Source organism: Oryctolagus cuniculus, chromosome 17 (assembly GCF_964237555.1).
Source record: "Oryctolagus cuniculus chromosome 17, mOryCun1.1, whole genome shotgun sequence".
Taxonomy (NCBI): Eukaryota; Metazoa; Chordata; class Mammalia; order Lagomorpha; family Leporidae; genus Oryctolagus; species Oryctolagus cuniculus.
Window position 1 is genome coordinate 38,473,700 of NC_091448.1, and position 27,490 is coordinate 38,501,189.

At 52.0% G+C, this 27,490-nt stretch overlaps 1 long non-coding RNA gene across 2 annotated transcripts; it reads right to left on the minus strand.

Moving 5' to 3' along the window:
• Positions 1–349: 349 nt before the first annotated feature.
• LOC103351524 (uncharacterized) lies at positions 350–27,250 on the minus strand. 2 transcript variants are annotated; one of them, XR_519290.4, is made up of 3 exons: positions 27,189–27,250; positions 9,788–9,932; positions 350–4,983 (listed from the first exon to the last, which is right to left on the minus strand). It is a non-coding gene; the product is annotated as an uncharacterized lncRNA (long non-coding RNA). The 2 variants fall into 2 exon arrangements; XR_007911471.2 differs by having other exon boundaries at positions 25,534–27,248.
• Positions 27,251–27,490: the final 240 nt, after the last annotated feature.

The window sequence follows — 27,490 nt, forward strand, 5'->3', positions numbered from 1 at the left end:
GTCCTGCTCCCTGTTAATGCATCTGGGAGAGCAGCGATGATGGCACAAGTGCTTGAGCCCCTGCCACCCGCGTGGGAGACTTGCATGGAGTTCCAGGCTCCTGGCCTTGACCTGGCCCAGCTCTGGCTGTTGCAGCCACTTGGGAAGTGAACCTGCTGATGGACACTCTGTCTCTTCCTCTCTTCTTCTCTCAGTCACTTTATCTTTTGAAGAAATAAGCAAATAAATCTTAAAAAAAAAAAAAAAGGAAGGGAATTGAGCCCAGAGAGGAGTGGTATTCCCAGAATATGAGTAAAACTAAAATACATGTGTAAACATAGTTATATCTACATAGTCACTAATTTAAAAAAAAAAACAGTAATTTTGGTGAGCTTAAAAATATTATGAAATTAAAGTACAAGGATGAGGCCAGTGCTGTGGTGTAATGGGTAAGGCCACTGCCTGTGGTGCCAGCATGCCTTATGGGTGCCAGTTCAAGTCCCAGCTGTTCCACTTCTGATCCAGCTCTCTGCTGTGGCCTGGGAAAGCAGCAGAAGATGGCCGAAGCCCTTGGGCCCCTGCACCCACGTAGGAGACCCGGAAGAAACTCCTAGCTCCTGGCTTCAGATTGGCCAGCTCTGGTCATTGCAGCCAATTGGGGAGTGAACCAGCAGATGGAAACCTCTCCCTCCCTCCCTCTCTCCCCCTCTCTCTCTGCCTCTCCTTCTCTGTGTAACTCTTTCAAATAAATAAATAAATCTTTTTAAAAAATAAAGTACAAGGATACAAAGAGGTGTGAAAAGGACAAGTTCAAGTGTCTCCTAAAGTTTCTGTGCTTTTGGGGGAAGAGGTGGGAGATACTAATGGTTTGTTAATGCAAGTATTTAATCTTTAAGTACTAAAAGGAAATTGAGTGTAAAGCTTCCACTCTTAAAGGAAATTTGTGAGAATTCCAAACAACAGAACTGCAAAATAAAAGTAGAAACAAGTTCACAAATGTCGCCCATGGTTTTGATCGGATGAAGCTTAAATCCTCAGCACACAGTTGACAGCAGGCACTGTGCTCTGCACGGGAGACACAAAAGCAGGTAGAGACAACTTCTGCCTTCCAGAAGCTCAGTCTTGCAGGGGTCGGGATGGTGCGGGGATCAGGACAAGGTGGCAATGACATCACGGTCAGCTACCGACCCAGGACAGCGGCGTTGTGTGGCTAAGAGGAGGGGGAGAGGGTTGGGGTTGGTGCCCCCTCGGCTGTACCTTGAAGGCTAAGAAAGAAGATGCAAGAAATAGGGAGGGTGCAAAGGCATGGAACACGGCACGTTCCCGCCTCACCTGCTTGGTTACAGCGAAGAACCGGAGTCCGAGAAAAGGTTAGGAGACTGCCCCAAGGTCACTCAGCCAACTAGTGGCAGACCTAGGATCTGTCCCCAGCACCCCACTGCCTGTCCCATCCCCCGTTCTGTACCACACTGCCCAGCATGGCAGCAGGAGGCTCAGGGCATGCAGGTTGTTGAGACAGCAGCCGACACTGGAAACGAGCTGCCCCTGGGTGTGGGGGCTGGATCTGCCTCCGGCCTACCCCAGGCTGGAGCTGAGCCAGGAGCCTGGCAGTTTCCAGGGCCAAGCTGCCCAGCTCACCCCAAGGAAGCCTCAGCCTCCAGCCACGGCCCGACGCTTGGCTTAATCATTAACTTCAAGTTCACAGGGCTGGAGCTGGAATGCGCAGGACCAGGGGAGCAAGCTGGGTCTCCAGGGAGCCGAGAGAGACGGCCCTTGATGTGGGGAGGGTCCCAAGTGCACACCGGGGTTTTTCATTCCTGAAGGGGTCTACATGGGCTCAAGGACCAGGGCTCTCGCCTGACACTCTCAACTTCGCCAAGTTTATACCAGCTTGCTAGCTGGAGTCCAGGATTCCCTGTCAGGGTTCGCAGCAGAGCACACATCCTCTGGCTCAGCCCTTGCCTGTCTGCTTCACTCAACTGTGATCCCGCAGTGGGCAGGACTTGGTCTTTACCTCTGCACCCTCAGGGCCTGGCACAGCCTGTGTTCCCTCTCTTTGATTGGCTGAGTGAAGGAGACCCTAAATCTGCCAGAGCACACACCTTTATTTTTTAATTTTTTTTTTTTGACAGGCAGAGTAGACAGTGAGAGAGAGAGACAGAGAAAGGTCTTCCTTTTCCTGTTGGTTCACCCTCCAATGGCCACTGCGGCCGGCGCACCGCGCTGATCCGAAGCCAGGAGCCAGGTACTTATCCTGTTCTCCACGTGGGTGCAGGGCCCAAGCACTTTGGCCATCCTCCACTGCACTCCCTGGCCACAGCAGAGAGCTGGACTGGAAGAGGGGCAACCGGGACAGAATCCAGCACCCCGACCCGGACTAGAACGCTCTGTGCCGGCGCCGCAGGTGGAGGATTAGCCTATTGAGCCACAGCGCCAGCCAGACACACCTTTATTTCTAAAAAAGATTTGTTTCTTTGGAAGGTAGAGTCACACATACACAGACACAGAGACAATCTTCCATCCACTGGATCACAGCCCAAATGGCTACAACAGCTGGGGCTAGGCCAGGCAGAAGCCAGGACCCCAGGACCCCAGAACTCCATCTGGGTCTCCCACACAGGTGGCAAGGGACCTGCGTACTTGGGCCATCATCCACTAACTTAGCAGGTGCTTTAGCTGGAAGGTGGATCGGAAGTGGAGCAGCCAGGACTCAAACCAGCACTCCTATACAGGGTGCTGGCATTGCAAGCAGTGGCTTAGCCTGCTGCACCACAAGGTGGGCCTGGCCTCGTGTTTTTCCATTAAAAGAAATGGAAGTGGATTTTGCTTAAAAAGTTCAACAGAGGGCCGCAAGCACCTGTGCAGACACCCGCAGTGTCAGACAACATCACAGAGCTTCGACAAGGCCCCCGGTCTGAGGAAATGGGAAGTTCTTGGGGGAGCCTCGCCTTCCCCCTCCTCCCTCAGTGTTCAGGTGACTGCAGGTGGCCTTCCCAGCAGAGGGGTGCCTGGGGTGACAGCGAATTGAGGCAACAGAAGCCCCATGGTGGGCAAAGACCACCAGCATGGTACGGGGAGAGCTGCAGCCTGCTGGGAGGACCATGCCAGCGGTCCTTATAGCCAGTCTGGCTTCCCCGACTGAAACCTTGCCCGGCCAGGCAGGGTGGGAGTGGGAGCAAGGTTTCTTCTTTCTGGTGAACCCGAGCTTCCCGATCTGCAGCACAGTCATCCCTTCACCAGGTGCTCGTCAGGACTAAACCTAACGATGCTACATAAAGCCTCTGGTACCCAGGGGGTGCTTGTGCACAGTGCAAACATCTTTTTCTTGCAAGTGGGAACCCCAAACCTACCAAGAGCCAGGGACGTGGACCTCAATTCTGGTCTCTGAAGCCACATGGCCAGTGCCCAACAATTCTGAGCTCAGTCTGCAGGAGAAAGGGTCCCTGTGCTGAGTCCCGTCTGAAGGCAGGAACATGCGCTCACGGGGACACTCGTGCTAGTGCTGGGAGAAGGAGCTCCTCTTGCAGCCACAGTTGTTCTCACAAGGCCAGCTTGTGTGCTTGGAGCTGGACTCAAGGGTTGCCTCTCCCCCTGGCAAATTCTGTCTGGCCCCAAGGTCCCAGATCCAGGGGAAGCTGAGTGCACCCTTTGCTAGTGACCTCGGGCTCCTTTCTCACTGCAGGCCGGTGGCAGTGAATGCAGGTGGCATTCTCATTCTATCACCTGTAGTTTTCAGATCTGGTCAGTGCTTGGAAGTTTTGGCACCCCGCGATTGTTACAGCAGGAGTTAAAGAATCCAAGGAGGACCCCAATCTTAGGTTCCTCCAGCTTCCTGCATGGCTGAGCAAACTGCCTTTGCAAGGAACCGGGGCTCTAAGCTGCTCGGGCCGCCCCGTTTCTTTCCACTCTGCCTTCTCATTTCTCTCCCTTGTCCTAAAAGCTGAGATGAAATGGGAAGTCAATTGCCAAAGGAGATCCTCTCCTGAGGCAAATTTCCTGTCTTGCTTATGGGCACGGAGACCCTGGGAGGGGAGGGCAGGGCAGGGCACTCTCCCAGAACCAGCCCCGGGGTGACAGGTGCAGCAGGATCCACTTGCTCCCGGCGAGGGGGATGGGAAAGGCGAGGGAAAAAAAAAAAAAAAGGAAGACAGACTGTGTAGGAGACCCCAAGGGCTGCCCCCTTCCTCCACTCCGCCCCAACCCGAAACTGTCAGTCCCCACCAAGCCAGAGAGAGAGAGAGAGGAGAGAGAGAGAAAGTGGGAGTGGGGAGAAAGAGCAGAAGAGGGGGAAATCAAAGAAAATTGCAAAAGTCAATGGGCTGGAACTGGAGGCGGCCTCAGCAACAGCAGTGTGACTTTCATTCCCCTATCATAACCCTGAATTAAAAATTCAGGCAATTATCTGCATGGCTTCCTTCTGATTAGAACGAGCCGGAGCCTCATTAATGCACCGGCACAGAGGAAAGCCATTAGGGTCTGTGAAATGGAATGTTTCTCTGAGAACAGGTTCCGCTTGATGTAGAATACCCAGCAAAAAGAAATTTCACACATTTTTGAGCTCCGAGTCACAGGACGGCAGCCTGCTCCGGGCTTGGGGCTGCGCCGCGCCGTCCAATCTTCGCCGGTCCCGGGTGAAAGCCGCCTTTGTTTCCCAGCCCTTCTCTGGCACCTCTACCCATGGCTGCTGCATGCAGCGAGGGGAAAGGAGTCGTGGGATGCTCCCCCTGCTTGGTTTTGAGGCACCAAGACAGCCTGGATCCCCAGCCTTGCCAGTGCCCAAGCCGTGAGGAGCAGCCGGAACCTCTTAGGAATTCGCTGATCCACCTTGAGAAGAAGGAGTGAACTGGCTGAGGACAGTGAAGGTTCTAGAAGCCAAAAAAGGTCCAAGTGTCTGCACATCCCCAGTCATCTCGGTGTTTCCTTGACCGCGTGCCCTTGAGCTTCCCAAGGTGGTCCAAGCAGAATCTGGCGAGCCTGAGCCTGTTCTGGGGGCCGGTTGGTTGCCTGGTGGAGGAGGAAGGGCCAGGAATAAGGAAGGCACCCTTTACTCATTCCTTATTTTGGACGCTCAGACCTTCCAGAAAGGCAAATTTGCTGCCCAGTGCCCGTGCACCAGCTGGCACTCAGTAACTCTCACGCCTCCCGCAATGCCTAGTGGCAACTTTCCCCCTAAATGACTGATACCTGGGGAACCCAAGAGCAGCTTCCCAAACAACTCCCTCTGCAGCCTCAGAAGTTCCTCTCTTGGGAGACCTGGGCTTCACCCAATTTGTTTAGGTTTGCTGTAAGCCAGTGGGTGGGACTGTAGCTTCCCTGGCTTCAGACAGCTCAACCTTCCCCTAATGTAGGGATTCTGAGGACATCCAACAGGAATCCTTGGACTACCTCACATATATAACCTCGAGAGGAAGGTGAGAATTGAAAAAAGTGGAAACATTTTTACAGGAAAATCGCTGGTTACAGTCAATAGGATTTTTATAGGAAAAGGACCAGTTACACTCAGTTGAATGCAACCAGGAAAACCATTGTCCTTCAAACGGAGTAAAGTCACTTTCTGCTCTGCACACTTGTAAACTAAGTGTGCAAGACTGTAGACACAGCCAAACTGTAGATAGTATAATGGCATCATTGCACAGATATAGTTTGTATCAACAGCGCCCCCTACTGCACACAAGCAAAACTGGGCAACCAGTGGTCATGGTTTTCCAAAGTGTTTTCCACCATATGCCACCCGAGGTCACTGGGGTGACTGGTCACTAAGGAGTTTTTATGAAGCATGTTTTCGACACCACAGTTTTATGGGTAGAGGCTTTTAGAGTTTCCCTCGCTCTCCGATACAAACAAGATGTGTGGTGATCCACGCACAGTGCAGAGTGTCCTGTCTCTAACACGTGGCTGGACCAGCACGTGACCAAGTCAGAGGCACTCAAGATTCACTTGTGACTTCGGATGATCCCACGTGAAGGTGGGCTGACCTCGAGGCACCCGGAGCCTCGCGTGGGCGGGGTTAGCCCAGGCTCATGGGCAGGCAGGAGAGTGAAGGAGCAGGCCAAAGGTCGGGGACGCCTTTGGCAGCTTCGGCACGCTCCGCAGTGAGCCCTGCTTTTTGCCTTTGGGAAATGGTCAAATCCCAGCTCATAGCGCCTCGTGCCTCTCACTTTATGTCTCAGTATTTCCAGTACAAGGGGTGGCATCAGGCCCAGCAGTGAAGGTGCCGTTTGGGGCTCTCACATTCCGTAACAGAGTATGTGGGTTCAAGTCCAGCTTCCTCCTCATGTTTGCCCTAGGAGGCAGCAGGTGATGCTCAAGTACTTGGGTCCCTGCCACCCACGTGGGAGACCTGGGTTGAGTTCCTGACTCCTGGCTTCAGCACGGCCCAGCCCTGGACTAGCGAGTGAACCAGTGGGTGGGGGATCTCTCTCTGCCTTTCAAATAAATAAAAATAAGTGTATCAAATGTAAGACACTCTTCCTAGTCCAGGTCACGCCTTTCTTCCCCCAAAGAACTCAATACCAAGCTTTGCAGTGTGGCACTCCTTAGCCACCAAATATTTTTGCAGCTACTATTATGCGCGAGACATTGCTGTAGGGACAGGAGTCGTAGCACTGGGCAGAAGGCAGATGAGGCCCTGCTCTCACGGGGTGTACGGCCGGCTGGGAATATGGAGAAGACAGCAAGACGGAGGGACACGTGGTGGGGAGCTGTGAGTGGAGGAGGCTGGGGGAGGGGGGCGGGGACTACTCGGAGCAGGTGGTCAGGAAGGCCACTCTGACAAGCACTTTGGCCACATTTCTCACCTGCTCTGGCAAGCCTGCCCTCACCACGGGGACTGCCTCTCTAAGCAAGCAACCCCAGTCACCGCTCCCCTTCCTCTGAGCCCCCCTTCCTCTCATCTCTGCTCAAGCCTCCTCTGCTGGCAGAGATGGATGGTGCTGCGTTCAGTTCTCTTGGCGGACAAGGGCCCTGTCTCCTGCTTCTCTGGCTTGTGCCCAGAATAGAGGGGAAGGGACCAGAAACATGAACGCACTGGCGCGGGTTTAGTGCCCATGAAGCTCCTGCCAACTCTTTTTTTTGGTCCCGTTTTGTAAACGAGGTAAACAAGGGTCAGTTCACCCAAGGGTGCACAACCGCCAAGTGCTGGGGTTCAACCCCTGATCTAGCACCGTAGCCTGTGGTCTCCCCCCAAAGCACAGCACAGAGCATGTCCGTTCAGTGTCGTCAGTGAAATGGGTGCGAGGGAGGGGGCTCCGTCTCTGAGAGCTGCCGGGCTGCCCAAGTCCCTGCATCACAGATCCTTCCTCGGCTACCAAGCAGGTGCCCTTGGGCACTGCACTCCCTCCTCCCAGAGCCCAAAGACCCTCTGTGGATGCCAGTCAGACCAGGGATCTCCCAGCTCCTTCCAGGTCTGACATTATTTATGTATTTCATATATAAAATATATATTAAAATTAATTTGAAAGGCAGAGTTACAAAAAGATAGAGATCAATCTTCCACCCACTGGTTCACTCCCCAAATGGCTGCAATGGCCAAGGCTGGGTCAGGTTGAAGCCAGGAAATTGGAACTCCATCTGGGTCTCCCACGTGGGTGCAGGGGCCCAAATTCTTAGGTCATCTTCTGCTGCTTTCCTAGGTGTATTAGCGGGGAGTTGGATCAGAAGTGGAGCAGCCAGGACTTGAACTGGTGCCTATATGGGATGCCAGTGTCGCTGGTGGTGACTTTACCTCTATACCACAACGCGGGCCCCAGATCTGACATCCTGAGAAAGGGGTCAGGGTGGGTGGCTGATGGGAGCAGTCAGTGGACTTCATCGAATCAAGGTCTGAATTCAGTTTTCAAATTGCCAGAGGACAACACACAACAGTTTGTTCATTCAATTAAGATTCAACATATACTGAACACTGATACATGTTGGACTCTGGTATATGCTGAAGACACAGAAATGAACCTTGAAACATTGTCCTCGGCCAGCGCCGCGGCTCACTAGGCTAATCCTCTGCCTGCGGCGCGGGCACAACCAGGTTCTAGTCCCAGTTGGGGCGCCGGATTCTGTCCCAGTTGCCCCTTTTCCAGGCCAGCTCTCTGCTGTGGCCCAGGAGTGCAGTGGAGGATGGCCCAGGTCCCTGGGCCCTGCACCCGCATGGGAGACCAGGAGAAGCACCTGGCTCCTGGCTTCGGATCAGTGCAGTGCTGGCCGTAGCGGCCATTGGAGGCTGAACCAACAGAAAAGGAAGACCTTTCTCTCTGTCTCTCTCTCTCACTGTCCACTCTGCCTATCAAAAACAAAACAAAACAAAAACAAACAAAAAACATTGTCCTCTCCCTCTAATAGGTATAAAAGGAAAGACAAACAGGATGACTAATAATAATCTTAATACCATGGCACTCACTCTTTGCTAGAAACTTCCGAGCACTTTGTACCACCGTGTGACTCATTTGAATCTTCCCAGACATCCTATGAGGTGGGTAGCATTATTCTTCCCACTTTACAGGTCAGTAACCTGAGGCATAAAGAGGTGCTGCTGTGAAAGCGGCACCGTGGACATCAGTAGCGCATGGAGCTCTATTTCACAGGGCCTGGCCTGTGGGAATGCAAGTGAGGTCCCGGCGTGCAGTGGTTACAGCAGTTCTGTTCCCCTGGGATCTGCTTCTGTCCTTGCTCGTCCTCCTGACATTTAGGAGCAGCCACGCACATACTCTGTAGAGGGGAGAGGTTTGCTACAGGGGGCAGGGAAGGATTCAAAGTTTTGAAACTCAAAGCACACGGCTGTGAGCTAACTCAGGGTGTAGAAGAATGTAGTGCGTTAGGGCCAGTGCTCCTGCCCCGGGAACAGGGGATCTGGGGGCCTGGGGAGGACACTCCATGTCTCATGAGTTTGGGCAGTCAGGTCCCTGAGTGGAAACGGCCGGTGTGTGTGTTCACCACGCCTGAGAAGGCCTGCAGAGCTTGTTTCCTGGGCATGGATGCAACGTCGGAGTGCTGCTCCGGGTCTCAGCGCAGATGGAACCGAGTGGGGGGACAATCCACAGAGGGGCCCATGCTGTGGCGCAGCGGGTTAAGCTGCTGCCCGAGATGCCGGCATCCCACATGGACGCCAGTTCACATCCCTGCTGCTCCACTTCTGATCCAGCTCCCTGCCGATGCGCCTGGGAAAGCAGTGGAGGATGGCCGAGGTCCCTGGCCCCTGCACCCACCTGGGAGACCCAGAAGAAGCTTCTGGCTTTGGCCTGGCTCAGCCTTGGTCATTGCAGCCATTTGAGGAATGAACCAGGAAAGAGACCTCTCTGTCTCTTTCTCTCCCCCACCCCATCCCTCCATGACTCTGCCTTTCAAATAAATAAATAAATCCTTTTTTAAAACAAAGTTCAAGGAGAGGTAAGAGTTTGGTTAAGATGCCCACATTCTTTATGGCAGTGGTTCAGTGCAAGTCCCAGCGCAGCTAATATACACCCTGGGCGAAGGCAGGCGATGGCTCAAGCGCCCGAGCCTCTGTCATCCACATGGGGAAACCTGGATTCAGTTCCTGGTTCCTGGCTGCAGCCTGGACCAGCCCTGGTTATTGCAGGCATTCTGGGGGTAAATCAGCAGGTAGAAGATCTCCAGCTCTCTGTCTCTTTGCCTTTCAAGTAACTAAAAATAAATTGGTTTTTAAATTCATGGGAGAGCAAGATGAAAAGAAAGGTTTATTTCAGTGCCCAATATTTTTGAAATCCATGCCCAGACTTTTTGGGCTACACATTTCCTGAACCTTGTGAGGAGCCCGAGTATGCACTGATGTCAAAACTCCTTGCACCAAAAATAAACTTACTTTTTCATTCCTTTTCTCCTTCATGTGTGAAGCAGCCTCAGAGCAGCAGTCCCGGCAGCCGCTCCCCTCCACGGCACAGCGCAGATCACAGGAATCATAGGATGAGCACCCGTCTTTCTAGGAGCTGCCGGACCCCAGGCATCCCCTGGAATGGGAAAAGAAAAATAAGAAAACGTGGTCCAGGAGGAAATGAGGCCAGGGTGTCTCATGGTGGCCGCAAGATAGCAGGGGAGCCAAGGCCAGCAGGGAAGCTGGTGCAGGCTGGGTCCAGCCTGCTTTGCTCATTGCTCACGCTGTGGGCTGCCGTCAGGTAATGGGCCATTGGCCAGTGCTCAGTAAATAAAGGAAATGAAGTGGCCTCAAGAATCAGGCCTTTGGTTCCAAACCTCAGTTCTACTCTGTCTTTTTCAGATTGATTTATTTATTTGAAAGGCAGAGAGTGACACAAGGGGGTGGGTGGTGGAGAGAATCGTCCTTCTGCAGGTTCACTCCCCTTGTGGTCACAGGAGCTGGAGCTGGACCAGGCCAGGAGCCAGGAGTTCCATCTAGGTCTCCCATGTGGGTGCAGGGTCCCGGGGACTTGGGCCATCCTCTACCAATTTCCTAGGCACATTAGCAGGGAGCTGGATCCGAAGCAGAGCAGCTGAGACTTAAACCAGCACTCTAACAGCGATTGCCCACATCACGGCTGGTGGCTTAACACCAGTCCCAGCTCTACTTTAAGATTTATTTATTCATTTGAAAGGCAGAGTTACAGAGGGAGAGGCCTTCCATACTCTGGCTCACTCCCCAATATGGCCACAACAGTCAGGGCTGGGCCAGGCCAAAGCCAGGAGCCAGGGTCCTGCCTCCCTCGTGGATAATCTGATGAGGTCCAGGCTCCTGGTTTCAGCCTGGCCCAGCCCTCACTGTTGCGGCCATATGGGGGAAGAGAACCAGCACACACAAGATCTGTCTGTCTCTTTGCCTTTCAAATAAATAAAATGAAATATAGAGGAATCTTTTAATAGCAGCGATTAAGGCTGTTCTGAGTTTTTAACAAAAGGGCAAGCCCACAGGCACTGCCGGAAGTGCCTGGTGTTTGCTCTCGGTATCATTAGGTGATGCTGTCCTCAGCCTGGCCCTGAACCTTGGCACAGTGCTCAGCAGCCCCCACCCCACCCCGACTCCCTCCAAACGTGGACACTAACCTTGGAGAAAAGCTGAGGACTCAGAACCGACTAAGACCAAGTTCCCATTGCCGCGACACAACAGAGACGCCTCACAGAAATTAAGCCCAGGCCTTTGAAGATCACATTTACTTTTCTTGCACAACTCATCTTGCAGGTGGATATTCCTATTTGAGAACTGCGCAAGCCTGTGGAAATTCGCTGTCCCCAGGTTACCCCGGGAGCGTTTTCATGAGCCCGCCTCCTCCCTTGTGGGCGTAGTTATACGCTGAGCAGCCTGCCTCTCACCTGCCTTGTCTTTCTAGAAAAGCACCTTCCTCCACGGGCTCTCATTTGCAAGCAGTACAGGAGAGAGCTCAGCTCGAAGGCAGGGAGACGGTGGCCAACAGCTTGTCTGTCGCCCTCCTGAGAGGACCTCCGGGCTTTTTTAAGGACAGAGAATACAAAGAGTTTTATCACTTGGCAAGAAATATCCTGAAGGTGACCCATAAACGTTAATTTTTTATTAAAAATAAAAACCAAACAAGAGCTGGGCAGGTGTTGCTGTGTAGTAGGCTACGCTGCCACGCGCGATCCCAGCATCTCATCACGTCCCCATGGCTCTGCTTCCAATCCAGCTTCTTGCTAAAGCACCTGGGAAGATGGCCCAGGTGTTTGGACCCTGCTACCCATTTGGGAGACTTGGACGGAGTTTCCTGCTCCTGGTTTTGGCCTGGCCCAGCTGGGGCTATGGCAGCCATTGGAGGAGTGAACAAGCAGATGGGGGATCTCTCTCTGGTTTTACCCTGCGCTGTGTCACTTTGCCTTTCAATTAAATAAATGAATACCTGGCTTCCCATTTATGTAAACGCCAGCAGGGTGACCAGGTGTCCTGTTTCCCCAAGACTGGTTCCCCATTAGCATTGAAAGCCCCCCATCCTGGGAACACCCGAAGTCCTTGACAAACAAAAATGTCCTGAATGTCCCAGACAGAGCCTAAATACTGATTACAAATCAAGGACAAGCTTTCTCCAGAGTGTGCAGCAAATGGAATTAGAACTACAAAACAAACAAAGCAAAACAAAACTTTGAAATCCATGGCTTTTTCAAAATTCACATTTTTCATGAACATTTTGAAGACCTTTCATAAATACAGACTTCAAACACTTTTTGGGGGCCGGCCCTGTGGTACAGTTGGTTAAAGCCCTGGCCTGTAGTACTGGCATCCCATATGGGCACTGGTTCAAGCCCTGGCTTCTCCACTTCTGATCCAGCTCTCTGCTGATGTGCCTGGGAAAGCAGTAGAAGATGGCCCAAGTGCTTGGACCCCAGCACCCATCTGGGAGATCTGGATGAAGCTCCTGGCTCCTGGCTTCGGATGGGTGCTGTTCCAGCTGTTGCGGCCATCTGGGGAATGAACCATCGGATGGAAGACCTCTCTCTCTCTCTCTCTCTGACTTTCCTCTCTCTCTGTAACTCTGCCTTTCAAATAAATAAATCTTTTTAAAAAAATTTTTTTGCACCAAAATAAACTTATCTTTAATTTCCTTTTTATCTGAGGGAAGGGGAAGGAGGGAAGAGGGGAAGAGAGACAGAGAGAAACAGATTTTCCATCCATTGGTTCATTCCCCGAATGCCTGCAACAGCTGGGGATGGGCTAGGACGAAGCCAGGAGCCCAACTCCATCCGGTCTCTCACATGGGTGGTGGAGCTACAAGGTCTTGAACCCTGTGACCTCGTTTCAGAGGGCCCTGCGGGCTGCCCCAGTGCAAAGTGGCAGCCCATCCCACCCGGCTCAGCCCAAGCCGGGGTGTGCCCCTCTCCCCTCAGACCAAGTGTCTCTGGCTGCCTTTGGCACGCAGAACGAGTTTCTGGGCACAGAGAATGCGGCACAGCCTGTCCGGCACCTCGTGGGCGAGTGCGAGCCGCCAGCAGGGCTGTGGGCGTCTGGCCTCTGAGCTTGGATTCCTGGGGCTGCGCAGCTCCTTCCATGGGTGGATCCCGGGGGCCAGTCTACCAGGTTGGGTGGAGTCTCCCAGCCTGGTCCCCGTGCCCGTTCCTGCGCCACAGCCCGGCCACACACAAGTTGGCTTTCCTGAGGGCCTGGCACACCTCCTTCCAGACGCCCCAACTTCTTTAACCCCAAGGGGCTGGTTTTCTCTTTCCAGAGGCACAGTGGCCAGAGGTGGCCAAGTCACCTGTGGGGCTCAGCGTAAAACGCACATGCAGAGCGCTGGCCTGGGGCTGGGCCATCCATGCCCCCTTCTGCGTGCACCTGCCGCCCCAGCCCACAGAGGCCGGGCAGTGTCTCCAGGGCTGAGCTCTGTGCTGGGATGTGCTTGGGGCTTGGATCTGGGGTGGACCTGAGGCCCCTGCCAGGCTGCAGCCAAAACTCCACAATGTATCCTTCCTAGCGTCCAGAACACCCTGAGGGCTATTGTCAAGCCCGGGAAAACCTTCATTATTTTTTCAAAAAACAATTATTTTTATTTGAAAGGTAGAGCAACAGAGACAGGCAGGCAGAAATTTTCCATCCAATGGTTCACTCCTCAAATGTCCACAGTAGCCAGAGCTGGGTCAGGCTGAAGCTAGGAGCTCTGTCTGGGTTTCCCACGTGGATAACAGGAACCCAAACACTTGAGTTATTGGCTGCAGCCTCCCAGGTGCACTGGCAGGAAGCTGGATGGGAAGCAGAGGTGAGACTGGATCCCATGCATTCCCATATAGCATGCAGGCATTGCAAGGGCACCTTCTCTACTCAGGGTGATTCAGGGTTCCAGTGCAGTCAGTTGGTGACACCCACTAACCAGGGCTGTAGAGGGACCTGAGTAGGGGAGGGGCTCAGAGCCTCAGTTTCCCTGTAAATCCTCCCCTGGGAAGTGATTAAGGATAGCATAGGACCTGGCAAGTAGTAGGTGCTCAGAAAATGGGCTACCCTCATCTTCCTCAACCTCATCTTCCTTCCCCTGTAGCCCTTCAGGGTCCCCTGAGAAGTCACTGATAAACATACTCCCCTTGTTACGATGGGGGTGCAAAGAACCCCGGGCTTGGAATACAAACATCTGGGTCCAAGTCCTGTCTGTCACTTACCAGCTTTGCAACTTTGGACAGATTCCCCGCCCTCTCTTGTGGCCCAGTTTCCCCATCTGTGAGATGGCCATGGCTGTGCCAGCCTCAGGGTGGCAGAGACATGTGGCCGGTATCAGCATCAGGGCTTTGCACAGTACAGAGCAGTTTCACTGCATCAAGTGTTTTTATCTTGCTACTTGGAAGAGTTACCGAGCACCTGGACTGGACACTCGCCAGTGTCTGGGAACTGCTCAAGTATTTTGTTCTCTGTGGACTAAAAGGAGTTGAAAACCTCAACTAGCCTTTAATCTAATTTGGCCTAAAGCTCAGCCAAATTGCCCACGATTTCCACAAACATACTGAGCCCCAGCTGTTGGCCACAGTATGTGCCTAGGGATGGTGACTTGAAGGTGAGTGACACAGTCCCGCCCTTCAAGGAGGGCCTCACGGGCAGAGAGGACCTCGGATGGGCATCTGGAGGGGGCATCTGGTCCCCCAGCCTGGGGCAAGGTTACAACCCAGGTCCCTGTGTCCCCTCCTGCAAAGGGGCATGGCCAGCCACGTCCTCCACGTGGGTCGTAAATACATCACCGTCAGCCCTGCCCTGCAGGGGAGGAACCGCAGCATCAAGAAGGACCCTGGGGGTGAGCGGCCTCCAGACCCCAACCGCAACGCCCAAGGCTCCCTCCCGAGAGCATCAACATTTCCAAGGGTGATCACAGACTCCCTCCTGTAAAATCAACAAAGCCACAGGGAAAGCATCTCCCGCATGACTGCCCCAGAGACATCCCAGGCAGTGCGCTCGCCCTTCCCAGCTCAGGATGGGCGAGCCAGGCCTCGCCACGGAGGCCCCGGGGCCAAGAGGACACCGTCGGGTGGGTGGGCAGCCAGTCCCTTGTGTTTCACTTGCAGAACTTAGAACAGGAAGGAGCTGCATTTTGTGCTGGGCCTGCACCACCCCTCTAGCAACGTGAGACCAGTCGGTGGGCCCGGGGTCAAGCTGCAGCCCCTCCCACGCCCGGCTCAGGGTCTTTGCACAGAGAAGAGTCTCTCCACGCCTGGGGCCCTCTACTCACAGGAGGGCGATGAGGCCACCTCTGCCTGCCCTCTGGGGAGGCCACGAGGTCCCAAGAGATCTGTCGGCACAAGTGTCCCGTGCTCTCGATGGCTTGGGGTCACAACGTGCTTGATAAAGAACAGATTTTATGAATTAAAAGGTGCCAGCGCCAAGTGCACTAATGCCCCTGTTAGAGCCCCTCGGCCTACAAGTGACGGAGAACCCAAGTTCAGACTTTGGAAACTGAGAAGGGCTGAGGTGCAGCTGACTGGGGCGAATGCAGCCCCCGGGGCCTCTGGGCACTCCCTGCCCTGCCTGCCACAGTCTCCTCAGGGCGTGGCTTCACCCCGCCCCCCTGGCCTCACCAGGTCTTTGGGGTCACAGATGCCCGGTGACCACGTGTCTCACGTCTTCCCACGACGCCATCCAGGGCAAGAGAGACCCTCTTTCCAGAAGCTTCTGTTGACAAGATGTGGGGAGAGAGGCAGCAACTCACTCCTCTCTAGACGGGGTGAGTGTGTCCTGTTCCCTAAGCTCTCTCTTTCCATAGCCAGGGCATAGATGTGCCGCCTGACTCAAGGGGCTCAAGGCCCTAGGAGCAGACACTCAGCTCAGTGTGGCCGGCCTCCCACCCCAGAGAGCCTGCATCTCATACCCGCCACCTGCTTCTGACTGCAGCTTCCTGCCAATACGGAGCTGGAGAGGCAGTGGGGACAGCTCAAGTGACTGAGTATCTGCCACCCACCTGACCACCTGAGTCCTTCCCAGCTTTGGCTTGGCCTGGTCCAACCCATGCAGGCACCTGGGGAGTGAACCAGTGGAAGGAAGCTCCAGCCCCTGCCTCTTTGTCTATCTCTGCTTTTCAAATTCAAAAAACGAGAGAGAAAGGGAGGAGAGAGATGTAGAATCCAGGTCCATCCCCAGATCTGTAGACAGCACTGGGATGCCAACCGAAGCACACTTGGAGCGAGCTGTTTAGTCAGAAGAGTGGGTGGGTGCCGGGTTGCAGAAAAGGCGCATATCCAGTACCAGCCACCCGCTCTGCCTGCCTGGGGCCCGGACTCACCCGCAGCCCCACAAATATGCCTTCAGAAATACCCACACTGCATCACGCGCACACGCACACACACACACACACACACACACACACTCTTTCTCCCAAAGCCAATTCCCCTTTCCATCCAGTTCGTTCCACAGGTGACAGGCAGTTCCGTGTGAACCATGGGACTTAGGGGGAGTAGCTGGAGGTAGATTGAATCACCCCTGATGTGTTCAGTAAACACTAGTGGAGACAGAACAGGAAAGAACTCAGAGTGACCAGGCCCCTGAAGTTCTGAGACACAGATTCCCCTCCCTGGTGCCAGGCACACTGCACCACACCTGCCTGGGCCCACAGCGGTGGCCCCATCTCTCACAACCTGCTCTGCACCAGCAGCCAGGCCTACCACGCTCAGAGCTGCCAGCAAGCCTGCCTTGCCTAAGGGAGTCGTGTACTAACTGGAGGTATAATCCCCAAACCCCTGCAGCCCAGGCCACTGAGGCAGCCACAGGCACTACCCATGGCGACCACACCCAAAGAAACTCCACAGAAATTGTACTCAAGTGCACATCTGGAACCAGAGCCCATGCATGCAGTGTATGCAAGCAACACGCGAGGGCGCAGAGCCAGCACAAAGCTTTTTACCACACAAGCCACTCTGCAAAACTTGGTGGAAGCAACTGACCAACCAGATGCCCAGAAACCACAAGGGGCACAAGCAGCCTGCAAAACAAGACACTAGGACATCTCCAAAGGGACACAGCTACTCCTGGCAACAAACTGCGAAGAAATGGAAGTCGAAGAATCGCCTGATGGAGAATTACGTACAACGATTCTAAGGAAACTTAATGAGATACGAGAAAACACAGGCACGCCCATGGCATTAGGAATGCACCTCGTGATATGAACGAGAAGTGCATCAGATAGAGGTAACGAGAGAGATCGTCAGATGTCTCTGAACTACAGAACTCAATAAATGAGATTAAAAACACGGAAGAAACAATTTCTGAGCTTGGAGACACAGCTTTTGGGACGACCCCATCAGACAAAGAGCAAAAGAGAATTTAAAAGAATGAAACAAGCCTTTGAGGCTTATGGGATTACAGTAAGTGAGCACGCGTCCACTTACGGGGATTCCAGATGGAGGAGAGAAGGAAAACCTCACAGAAAACCCACCCAGTGAGGCTGCTGAAAACTTCTACGTACTGGGAAGGACACAGACATTCACATCAGGAGGGGTTCCTCACCAGCAGACTGGACGGTCCTACAGGAAGTGCTTAGGGAGCTCTATGCAGACACTCGAACATGCAAATCTCAACAGTCAGGCACGTGCGCAACAGAGAAGAAAATCTAATTATGTTTTATTTGTTCTTTTTTCTGGATTTTACTTGTTATATATTAAGTGTTTTACCGATTAGGACTATAGTATCAGGGTTATAGTTCTGTAACCTCCTCTTTTTTATACTCAGGATGTTTTAATACAGCAGTTATTGTTGATCTTTTAAAACAAACCGCAAAGAGCTCAATCCTTCCCTATCTTCTGAAAGAACATACTGTGGTATTACTTATTCTTTAAATGTGTAGTAGAATTCACCAGTGAAACTAGTTAGGCCTTTTATTGTCTCTGTGAGGACTTAAAAAAAGAATTTAAATCCTAAAATACATATGATGACATTCAGATTTTTTTTACACATGAGTTTGCTGAATTTCTGTTTTTGGAGAAATTATGTGTACTTTACACAAGTTGCTAAACTTACTGGCATAAACCTGTGTAGTATTCTTTCAAAAATTTTAAGCAAAGTTACCCTCCGATCCAGCAATCCCACTACTGGACTTGTATCCAAAATACATGAAATCAGTGTCGAAGAGATGTCCGTTCTCCCACATTCCATGGAGCATTGTTCACAGCAGCCAAGATGTGGAATCAACATTAGTGCCCATCAGCAGAAGAATGGGTAAGAAAAAGTGGTGTGTATAACATACTGGAATACTGTTCAGCCACTAAAAAGGCTGTAACGCGGTCATCGGTGACAACACAGGGAAACCTGGAGGACATCATGCTATGTGAAACAAGCCAGGCACAGAAAGACAAATGCCATGTGACCTCATTGCTACGTGAAATCAAAAAAGTCGGATCTCACAGCAGCAGAACCTAGAGCAGTGATCGTCAGGGGTGGGAAGGGAGGAGGCACAGGGCAGTGGGGGGCGCTTGGTCGTGTGTGCCATGAAACATTTAGATAGAAGGGACCAGTTCTGGCAGTCGAGCACACAGTAGGGTGACTATGGTTAATAATATTACATGTTTCTTTTTTTAAAAAGATTATTTGAAAGTCAGAGTTACACAGAGAGAAGGAGAGGCAGAGACAGAGAGGTCTTCCATCCACTGGTTCACTCCACAATTGGCTGTAGTGGCCAGAGCTGTGCCGATCAGAAGCCAGAAGCCAGAAGCCTGCAGCTTCCTCTGGGTCTCCCATACAGGTGCAGGGCCTAAGGACTTGGGCCATCTTCTACTGCTTTCCCAGGCCATAGCAGAGAGCTGGATTGGAAGTGGAGCAGCCGGGACTTGAACTGGTGCCCAAATGGGATGCCAGCACTGCAGACGGTGGCTTTACCTGCTACGCCACAGCACCGGCCCCATTACATGTTTCAAAACAGCCAGAAGAGACCAGCAAGAAATGATGAATGTTTGAGACAATGGATAGGCCAGCCATTCACTTTTATCATTACACAATGCACTTATGTGTGAAAGCACCACGTCGTACCATGAAACTATGTCAAATTATCTCCCCATTAACAAGAAAACGGGAAAAAAAATAGCTTTCCTAGCAGGTGTGAATCAGCTTTTGTATTTATTTTTCATGCTGCTAAACACGTGTCTCATTTTGTCCACCAGTCATTGTACCAAGAAATTTAACAATTAACTGTTAGTGGACGCTTGTCATACACTAGGTATGAACTGAGCCCTTTATTGTCTTATTTAACCCTCATAAGTTTTTAAGGGCAAACTTTTCATTGTAAGGTAATATAAACAAGCACACTGCAAAATGTTTGTGCAAAATAGAAAAGGTAAATTTGCTCTGCTGCAAAATAATTTTGAAATCCATGCCTATGAGGGACCTTCACAAACTTCTTGGACAACAAATACTGTGAAGAAACCAAGCATGGCCTTCAAAAATGTTTTGCATCAAAATGATCTTTAATTCAACTTTTCTACAAACTTTCTGAAATAGCCTCATATATAGAAAAGTGCACAAACCACAAGTGTATAGACTGATACATTTCCCCAGAGTGAATATGCCCATTACCAGTACCCATTTCACAAGATAAGTCATGGGGCTGGCGTTGTAGTGCAGCTGGTTAAGCCACAGCCTGTGGTGCCGGCATCCTATATGAGCATCCATTTGAGTCCTGGCTGCTCCATTTCTGATCCAGCCCCCTGCTAATGCACGTGGGAAAGCAGCAGAGGCTGGTCTAGTGCTTGGATCCCTGCTCTGGGCCATCTGGGGAGTGAACCAGGGGATGGAAGATGTCTCTCTCTCTCTTTAACTCTGCCTTTCAAATAAATTTTTTTTGTTTTTTAAAAAAACAGCTCAATCATCACCAGTGCCCTAGAAATTCCCATCCCTCTCCCAGGTCCATTCAGTCACCAACTACCCACTCATCCCAACAAAAGCAAAGTAATATCTTAACCCCATAGATTATTTTTGTCTGGGTTTGAATTTTCTATGAATGGGATCATAGAACATAAAATCTTGTGTACTGCTTCTTCTACTAAGTATATGTTTATGAGGTTCATTCATGTTGTTGCATGTAACAAAATCATTTATTCTCATTGCTAACTATTATTCCATTTTATGGCTATACCGCACTTAGCTATTGTACTATTGAGGGATATTTTGTAGTTTCCCATCTTGAGTCATTACCAACAGTTCTTCTGTAAGCATTCTTTTTTTGATGAATGTATGCACACAGTTCCATTGGGCATTTATCTAGGAGTGTAATTGCTAAGTCCTAGGCTGTCGCTCCCCCTCTTCGTGGAGGAACGATACAGGACCCTGCATTGTTCTTTCGTCTGCTCGGCCCTCCCCGGGTTTGCTGCTGGTTCTTCCCAGGTTGGCTACTGACCCTTCCACCTCCGTGGAGGGGCGGTTCCCCCTGCCACTTTCCCCACTTCCGCGGGGGAGCGGCACACTGCCGGCCGGCTCTCTCGGGGGCTGCACAGGTGTTCCTCAGGTGTTCCTGGTGCATGTTGTCTCTCTCCTCCTTTATAGTCCTCTTCCACCAATCCCAACTCTGCTACCCACACGCCGAGTACGCTGCTCTCCTCCAATCAGGAGCAGGTCCTACAGTTTATTGGTTGAACTGGAGGCAGCTGTGTAGAAGCTGTTTCCTCCTCTCCCAGCGCCATATTGTGGGAGAGCAGATGCATAGAATAAGTCTTAATTCCAGTAACTTAGTCTAGTCCAAGTTGCTCCCAGTTGCTCCCCACAGATCCCCCTTTCTTTTTATTTATTTATTTTTTTTTTGGCGTTGATACGCGCCTGTCTTCAGTGCCCCGTGGCACACACTCTGCTCTGCTCGCTAGAGTTGCCCACAGGTGCTTACAAGCCCTACCAATCAGGCAAACCGAATCCGGGTCCTCTCTTCGCCATGTTGTGAGGAGGTTTTTAGGCGCTGATGCGTGCCTGTGTTCGGTGCCCTGCAGCGCATGCTCTGCTCTGCTAGAACTGCCTGCAGGTGCTTACAAGCCCAATCAGGCAAACCGAATCCGGGCCTTCTCATTGCCGTATTGTGGGGAGACTTATTGATGTTAATTCGTGCCTGTCTTCGGTGACCTGCGGCGCATAAGCTGCTAGCCGCCCACAGGTGCTTATCGTCTTACTAATCAGGCAGACCGAATCCAAGCTCTCTCATTGCCATGTTGTGGGGAGGCCTTATTTTTCTGTTTCTCTATCTCCGGGCATTCCTATTTCTCCTATTTTACTTCTATCTGCCAGCATTCCTATTTCTCTCATTTTACTTCTAAACTTCTGTTTCTCTTATCCCCGCGGCTTCCCGGCGCCCGCCCTGAGGCTGCTTCTTGGCGCCTTGCCCCGCGGTGGCTTCCCGGCTCTGCGCGCTCTGTGGTCTCCGCGCCCTTTGCGCCCGTACCACGGCCTTCGCGCTAGCCCCACGTTTTCTCTATCTATTTGCGCCCCGTGCACTCTCCCCGTTCGTGCCCCACGCGCTCTCTCTGCGCGCGGCAGCTTCCGCGAATCACACAGCCTAGCTCACGTTTCCGCCACCGGTATTCAGTCTAAGTTCCCCGGGCTAACCTGGCGAATTCAACCCAGCTCACGTCTGCGCCTTTTGGTTTGGCTTCCCGTCTTTTGCTCCCCGGGCTAATCTGACGGATTCCAACCTAGCTGACGCGTCTCTGCCTCTGGTTTTAGCTTTTCGCCTTTTGCTCCCCGGGTTGACTTGAAGAATTCCAACATAGTTTACGTCTCCGCCTCAGCCTGCCCCCGCGGCTTCAATTTCCCTAACATTTTTCTCTACCCGGTATGTTTCCTAACTTTTCTTCCAACAATATTCCCCTCTCATTTCTCCTGGCCTCTCCCCACAGTCCATATCTGAGTCTAAGTTTCTTCTAGGTTTCACTTTCGCTTTCAATCTCCTAGCTTCCCCCCATAGTCTGTATCCGAGTCTATGCCTAGGCTTTCGATAGCTTCTTCCGGCACCTTTTCCGTCCGGCTTTTCCCTAGGCTCTTCTAGTCTCTCTCTCCGGTATTTTCCCACTTTTTCCCGCTTCTTCCCTCCTAGGTTTCCTATCCGAGTCACGGCACCATTATGTCGCTCCCCCTCTTCGCGGAGGAACGACACAGGACCCTGCATTGTTCTTTCGTCTGCTCGGCCCTCCCCGGGTTTGCTGCTGGTTCTTCCCAGGTTGGCTACTGACCCTTCCACCTCCGTGGAAGGGCGGTTCCCCCTAGCCACTTTCCCCACTTCCGCGGGGGAGCGGCACACTGCCGGCCGGCTCTCTCGGGGGCTGCCCAGGTGTTCCTTCAGATGTTCCTGGTGCATGTTGTCTCTCTCCTCCTTTATAGTCCTCTTCCACCAATCCCAACTCTGCTACCCACACACCGAGTACGCTGCTCTCCTCCAATCAGGAGCAGGTCCTATAGTTTATTGGTTGAACTGGAGGCAGCTGTGTAGAAGCTGTTTCCTCCTCTCCCAGCGCCATATTGTGGGAGAGCAGATGCATAGAATAAGTCTTAATTCCAGTAACTTAGTCTAGTCCGAGTTGCTCCCAGTTGCTCCCCACACTAGGCCACGCATATGTTTAGCTTTAATGGCTACTTTTAAAGGGATTAAAACATACCCATCACAAAACATGAGAGTCCTAGATACTCCAAACACTTACTGACATTTTATATTATTTACCTTTTCATTTTAGTCAGTCTGGTGAGAATATAGTGATATTACATTATGCTTTTAATTTGTATTTCTTGGGGCCAACATTGTGATGTAGAATGTAAAGCTGACCATACGGGCACTGCTTTGAGTCCTGGCTGCTCCACTTCCAATTCAGCTCCCTGCTAACGCATCTGGGGAAGCAGTTGAAGATGGCCCAGTGCTTGGGCCCTTGTACCCACGTGAGAGACCCAAAAGGAGCTCCTGGCTCCTGCCTTCAGACTAGCCCTGCTCTGGCCATTGTAGCCATTTGGGGAGTGAACCAGTGGATGGAAGACCACTCTATAAACTCTGCATTTCAAATAAATAAATGTTTAAAATTAAGAACTATTTCTTTTATGAGCAGTGAAATTGAGCATTTCCACATGTTCATTGTCCACTCGGGCATCTTGTCTAGCATCTGTTCAAGATTTTGTCCACTGTTCTACTGGGCTTGGTTGTGTGCCTTTTTCTTATCAATTGTGAACATTTTTTATATATTCTAAAAATGAGTCCATTTTATATTGTGTATCACACATACCTTTTTCTCATTTGCCTTTCTACTCCTTTAATAGTATCTTTTGATGAACAGACTTTTAAATTTTAATCTACTCCAACTTATTTTGTCTTAATGGTTAATGCTTTTTGTGTCCGATTAAATATCTCCTATCCTGTTGTGGCATAGCAGGTCAAACCCCGCCCTGTAATGCCAGCATCCCATATGAAAGCTGGTTCCAGTCCCAGCTGTTCCCCTTCCAACCCAGATCCCCGATAACGCACCTGGGAAATCAGCAGAAGATGGCCTAAGGGTATGGACCCCTGCCTCCTACTTGGTAGACCTGGATGGTATTCTTGGCTCCTGCTGTCAGCCAGCCCCAGGCCCAGGCTCCAGGCCCAGGCCTAGCCATTGTGGCCATCTGGGGAGTGAACCAGCAAATTAAAGATCTTATCTCTCCCACTCTGTCACTCTTCCTTGTAAATAATAATTTTAAAAACCTCCAGTCCTACAATGTTATAGACATTTTATGTTTTATTCTAGAATGTTAGTCCTTATTTTTTTAAGATTTTATTTATTTGAAAGAGTTACAGAGAGAAGTAGAGACAGAGGCTTTCCATCTACTGGTTCACTCCCCAGGTGGCCGCAACAGCTGGAGCTGAGCCAGTCTGAAGCCAGGAGCTTCTTCCATGTCTCCCACGTGGGTGCATGGGTCCAAGGACTTGGACTGTCCTCCACTGCTTTCCCATGCATTAGCAGGGAGCTGGATCAGAAGTGGAGCAGCCAGGATTTGAACCAGCACACATACCTGATGCTGGCACTGCAGACTGGGACTTCAACCCTCTGCACCACAGTGCTGACCCCTGTTATTATATTATAGTGTTTATTTTACATTTAGTGGTCTAAGGCACCTAGATTACTTTATGTATGGTGTCAGATAGGGATTTCCCCCAGGCAGTTGAACGATGAATCAGACTGTGAATTTGGTCCAAATACTAAGTCCTTTAAAAAAAAAAAAAATCCCCACAGAATCCCAGCTGAATTTAACTATTTCTAATTAATTAACAGCATGTTTTATACATCTAGTATTTGCTAGGTCAGCAACTTCTGAGCTCAGGCCTGATTAACAAGATGCAGTTGGCCCTGCAAGGATTTGGGGGAATATTCCAGGAAGAGGGGAGAGGTGAGTGGGCGAAGGTTGATAGATTCAGGGAAACTCAGGAAGGCCAGTGCAGCTGAGGGCTGGTGCCCACGATGGGGGCTGGGTTGTGGTGCAGCATGTCAAGCCACAACCTGTGATGTCAGCATCCTATATGAGCACTGGTTCAAGTCCCAGCAGCTCCACTTCCAATCCAGCTCCCTGCTAATGCCCCAGAAAAAGCAGAAGACCTGGATGAAGCTCCTGGCTTTGGCCTCATCCAGCCCTGGCCATTGCGGCCATTTTGGGGAGAAAAGTCAGTGGCTAGAAGATCTTTCTTTCTTCCTCTATCTGTAACTCTGGTTCTCCAATACATAAATAAATCTCTTTGAAAACATGCTCAAGATGAAATGAGATACAAGAGAAATCTTACGAATACGAGATCAAAGGAAAGAGAACCATTCTGGCATCATCAGAAGGCAGTGGAACAGTACCTGCGAAGGTCCTAGGGGAAGTACTTTTCAACCTTGAACCTTGAACCCCACCTCAGCTCTCCAGAGCGAGGGCGGGGGTGGGTTATGGTACAGCATTTCAGCCCTTGTGATGCTGGCATCCCATATCTGAGTACAAATTCAAGTCCCAGCTGCTCCATACTTTGGATCCAGCTCCCTGACACACCTGGGAGGCAGAAGATGGCCCAAGCACCTGGGCACCTGCCCCAGTCGTGGGGAAAGCCCGATAGAGCTCCTGGCTCCTGGCCTCAGCCTAGCCCAGCCCTGACTGCTGCAGGCATTTGGGGAGTGAACCAGTGGATGGATGATCTCACTCTTCCCTCTCTGCCTTTCCAGTAGATGAAAACAAATAACACACTAAAACATACAAAACGTAGTTAAAAAAAAAAAAAAAACAGCAGGGAAAGAATAACGACAGCAAAGACTTCACAAGAACTCAGAAATCTTATCTGCAGCTCAACACTGGGACTCCACCCTAGGAAGACGAGGACGGGCGGAGGGAGGGAGGGAGAGAGGGAGGAGCCTCCGCAGGGAGACGTCAGACGTGGCCCGCGGGGAAACAGCGCAGCTGCTCCGGGGACGGCGGGTTTGGAAGATGCTGGAGCAGTTTCCGCTTCCGCTTGTGCCCCTCTAATCTGTGCCACAGCTCAGGTGGGCCTGAACACCTTGCAGACTGCCCTGCCCTCTCAGTCTAACATCCTTGAGTGGATCTCAGGGCAAAATCCGACTTTGCCTATGATTTAGGAGGCCCCGGGCTAGCGCCCCTGCCTCCCGCCTCCCGTCCCCACGCTGGCCGGCTGCTACAGCCTCTGTTCAGGTCACTGATCTTCTGACGGACTTCTCACAGCTACTCACCGCCCGCGAGACTTCGCATCTGCTGTTCCCTCTCGTGAGGACGCACACTTCCGCCCCGACCTTCCCGGGGAGGTTCTTCCTGGTCTCTCAAACCTTGGCTGCTCGGGGGGCCTCCCCCACCCTGGTTGCACCTGCACTGCTCCTTTACGTTGCTTGCCTCTGCAGCCAATCGGTCTTCACGTGATCAGCGAGTGCCTCACCTGCCCTCCTCACTTGATTGGCATCCCCTGGGGAACAGGGACCGTATCTTAATCACTGCTGATGGTTCTACAATGGCTGCATCCTCCGGCCTCTTGAGCCGTCAGACTGCCTAGGTTAAAACCTCCGCTGGGTCACTTGCCCTGTTACCTTGGGGACTCTGGGTCTCCAATTTCTCGCTTGCCAAACGATGGGGTATTTTTATCTGCAGCACCTGGCCCACAAAGGTGCCCGCTCATCTGTGTGGAATGAATGCCTGCAGGAGCCTTGGAAGGGGGAGTGAGGATGACTCACTTCCATCAATCTTGGTTCCTGCCCTCCCTTCCCAAATCGGAATGCTCGGCTTCCCCTACGACAGTCATGCTTTGAGGGTTGTGAGAAGAATCTGGAAAATGTGGGCTCTTTCCCTCTTCATGTGTTGACCTAAGGAATTCAGGATGTCTCCGGAGCAAAAATGCCCCAGCCACACGCCACTGCCGGACGTTCCAGTAAGGCTGTCCCAGCAGTGTGCTGCTTTGGGGCCCACATTTCCCGAGGTGCACTGGGAGGAGGCAGAGGGACCGTGTACCCATTCTGCAGATGGAAAACGTCATGACCTTCTCGGAACTTCTCAGAGCCCAGAACTTCCAGGACTTGTCAGGAATCTATCAAGGGGGGAGGCTCCTGGCCCCCAGGGGGCCCCTCTCTAGACAAATGGGCGTCTTCTTTCTGTTCCTGTGGGGGAAGCAGCCGCCCTGTGCACCTGTGTAACTTGAGGAGGGGCACTGATTCTTCTCGGTGTGCCCACAGCACCCGGAGCAGAGTTGGGGGCGGACTGTCCCACCTTCCTGCTCCCGCAAGCCATCACTTTGCAGGAGAAACCAAGGAGATGCGACCAGGAGGCTTGGGCTGGGATTTCTGACCACGAGCCCTCCCCCCTCTCTCAGTAGACAGCAGTAAGACACCAGCGTGGGCTCTGTCTGTGCAGCCTTAAGGTGGACCTTCCAGGGCAAGCGCCTCCAATTCCCTTCATCTTCTCCCCATCCTACACATAGGCACCCAGCTGTCACCCAGGCAGACCATGGACCACAGCTTAAGAACTGGGGGCCAGCGTTTGTCTGGAAGGTAATGGGAGTGCCACCATGGTTGCACTTTAGCTTTTCTCCATTCCGATGCCATAAAGATGGTCCCTTCCCACAGAGAGCTTGTGGCCACACAGGGACACTGCCAGTGCCAAGAAGCAACTCGGTGGGCAGGTGAGGTTTCAGGTCTGCTGCTTCTTCTCCAGGGGATATCACACTTGAGACTGAACCTGGGAGATGGGCTCTGGGCAGGAGGCGTGACACCCATCTCCTACATGCACGTTTTGGTCCACGTGCAGAACTTCCTTGTCTTACAAATGATGATCCTCTGTGTGCTGCTGTCTGTGGACTGAACACTGAGGTTGTGTACCTCCACGCGCTGCAGGCCCAGCCTACCTCAAGAGCTGGGAAGCACAGGGTAAGGTCCCAGGAAGTCCATGCCAAAGAAAGCAAGGGAGTCTGCTGGAGCATTTGAGAACTTTGCCTTGATTACATAACAATGGGATCAGGGCAGGAACACAGTGACACGGGGCAAACCAGCGGGTGGCGGGGGCTCTCCACGGAGGCAGGCGTTGGAGCCCTGAAGAGTCCCACACCACAGTTGTGATGGTGCCTTGATCCCTTCCAGCATGCTCCCCCAGATTCTAGTATTTGAAAACGCTGAGACCTACTACATTATCTGCTTCTTCCCCAAAAAA